This window comes from Microtus ochrogaster, chromosome 4 (assembly GCF_000317375.1).
Source record: "Microtus ochrogaster isolate Prairie Vole_2 chromosome 4, MicOch1.0, whole genome shotgun sequence".
In the NCBI taxonomy this organism is placed as follows: domain Eukaryota; kingdom Metazoa; phylum Chordata; class Mammalia; order Rodentia; family Cricetidae; genus Microtus; species Microtus ochrogaster.
In genome coordinates this window covers 19,066,481-19,069,433 of record NC_022011.1, presented here as the reverse complement: position 1 = coordinate 19,069,433, position 2,953 = coordinate 19,066,481, and the positions used below count along the sequence as shown (strand labels likewise).

Below are 2,953 nucleotides of genomic sequence, written 5' to 3'. Positions count from 1 at the left end.
TTTTGGAACTAGCTCTTGTAGACCAGGCTGGCTGCAAACTCACAGAGATCCGCCTGCCTCTGCCTCCCGAGTGCTGGGATTAAAGGCATGTGCCACCACCACCTGGCTTATTTTAATTTTCAATTGTGTGTTTGTGTCTGTGCATGAGTACGTGCCAGGAGTACAGGTGCCTGTGGGGACTGGAGGTACCATGTCACCTTGGCACAGGGCTTAAAGGCAGTTGTGAGCTGCTCGGTGTGGAGGCTGGGAGCCAAACTTAGGTTCTCTGTAAGAGAAGCAAGTGCTGTTACCAACTGAGCCATCTCAGAACCACCTTTCTTTGGTCTCTCTCTCTCTCTCTCTCTCTCTCTCTCTCTCTCTCTCTCTCTCTCTCTCTCATTAATGAGTGTTTATTCATTGTGTGTGTGTGTGTGTGTGTGTGTGTGTGTTTTATTTTAATCTTGTTTTAGTCGACTTGACACTGTTTATACTGTGGGCTACTAGAATTCCTTGATGGGGCTCATCTTAATCTTTTTTTTTTAATTGCTTTTCACTAAGGTAGGAAATGTAGCCAAAAGTTGCAGTCTGTCATGGTTTTCTGAGTGTTACATTATGTGAAATTCTACCCAAGTTAAAATGGCATATTGATTTGCCTTCTCCAACTAGAGGATTCTACCCAGAGGCCTTAGCTGCAGAAAGGAAGACTGGTATTTGAGTCTGTTCTTCCCATGCTTCCTTGCCCAGCTTTGTAACCTCTGCCCTTTCCCAAGGCAGTGCCAAGAAGGAATTTCCCACAAATATAAGAACTTCCACATCCATGTGGGTTGGTGGTGCATGTATATTTTTGGAGTGTTTTGTTCTGGACTGTTCTGTTTTCTTTTGGCATGATTGCAGGTGTACAAAAAGTAAAATAAATGAATTAAAAAAAAACAGAACAAAAAATTCCCTTACTTGGGCTGGAGAGACGGCTCACAGGTTACAGCACTGGATGCTCTTCTGAAGGCCCTGGATTCAGTTCCCAGCACCCGCATGGCAACTTACAATTGTCTGAAACTCCGGTTCTGGAACCAACACCCTCACACAGACAAACATGCAGTCAAAACACCAGTGTGCATAAAATAAAAATAAATGAATCATTTAAAAAAAGCCTTCCCCATCTTCATCTGTAGTCATTTTGCCCACATATGTGTGTGTGCGCATACATGTGCATATATGTACCACATGTTTCTCATTAAGACTTTTAAAAAAATTAGTAAGATCAATTACTATCTAGCCCACCCACGGTGGCCCCAAGCTTACCTTGCAGAGCTCCCTCCTGCCCCTGTCTCCTATGCTGGAATTAGAGGTGTGTGTCCTGCCTTCCTAGCTCCTTAAGCTGTTTGGGGATCGAGGCACCATGCCTCCTCACTTCTCATGTGTCCAAGCGAATCTTCTAACAGACCTCGTGTGTAACATACCCAGCACAGGCTCCTCCTAGCCCACCCACAGACTACGTTCAGATTCCACCAATTGTCTCTCTTCCGTCCTTCCTAGGGAAAGAAAACCATAGAGATGATACATTTGTCACATCTCCCTACCCACCCTTAATCTGAAACAGTGTTCTCTTGTGTCCTCCTCTTCCACATCGATGTTTCTGAAGAGGGAAAAAGACTTGTAGACTTTGCTCAGTTGGGGGTTCATCTGATGTTCCTTGTTGATCAGATTCAGGCTTGATGTTTTAGGCAGGGAGGGGGATGTAGTGTTCCTCTCGGTGTATCCTACCAGAATTCACATGGATGTCTGTCTGTCCTACTGCTGGTCACTGGTCACTTGATAAAGCTGATATCTGCCAGGCCTCTCTAAGGTAACTGTTTTCTTTCTGTGGTAAGAAGCATATGTACGGGAAGCGCAGATCGTAAGAACTCCCCTCCTCCAGTTAGTGCGCACATCCGCTGATTCTCTCCTGGGTGGGTTCCTATTAGGGTGGTGGTAACGAGAGGATGATTTCTGAACTTGATAGGTATGCGTGTGTGTATTCTTAAGTTTCTACCCTAAAGAACTTTGCTTCCACGCTCGTTTGGGTTTTTCTTCATAAAAGCACGGAGTTGTGAATTCTTATTTTATGTATCAAGTATCAGCCGTTTGCTCTTATTTAATTTTCCTGTTCCGGCTGTCCCAGGTATGGTCGGCAGGAGCCCCTTCAGCTCTCTCCCATGTCCATCTGAGACATCAGCTCAAGGTGCTCTTCAGTGAAAGACAGATACTCCGTGTTCATTGTGCATTTTTGTGTTTCAGGCTAGGAACTCACCACTTCTCCAAAGCCCCCCAGATCTGTTGCCTGGAGCAGTCTAGAACTGACCACTTCTCCAGAGCCCCCAGATCTCTTGCCTGGAGCAGTCTAGAACTGACCACTTCTCCAGAGCCCCCAGATCTCTTGCCTGGAACAGTCTAGAACTGAACGCTTCTCCAGAGCCCCCCAGATCTGTTGTCCAGAGCAGTCTAGAACTGACCGCTTCTCCAGAGCCCCCCAGATCTGTTGCCTGGACATCCCTAAACTGGAAAGGGTGGTGAGGGGAGATGTGTCCATGGGTCAGTCCTCATTCTCTTGAAGTGTTAAAATTTCTCGTACTACCTCAGGTTTTTCATCTATAATTTTATGAATCATCTATCTTATCTTGGTTGTGAGGTAGGTGCAGAGGTGAGTTGTGTGGAGCATGATCTCTTGGCCTTCACAGCTGAGACAGACGAGTCAACAGAGAGCCAGTCAGAGCATTGGGGTGACCCGATTGCTGCCTTTAACCATGTGTGTAGACTTACCTTCTAACTCACCGTGTTACACCATGTTTTGTTAGTTTGGGCCTCATTCCAACTAGTTAAAGTCTCCCCCGCCACCCCCCCCCCCTCATTTCTGCTATTGTGGTACTTTTAGTTTTCCCTGTTAACTTTCCGTGCCCTGCGTGGTGATGTGTGCCTTCTTGGTGTCCCCCCCCCCCCC

The 2,953-nt window shown here is 46.4% G+C and overlaps 1 protein-coding gene across 3 annotated transcripts in view; it reads left to right on the top strand.

Moving 5' to 3' along the window:
* The window catches only part of Zfhx3 (zinc finger homeobox 3), a 628,106-nt gene that overhangs the window by 459,673 nt on the left and 165,480 nt on the right, over positions 1–2,953 (top strand). The window lies entirely within an intron of this gene.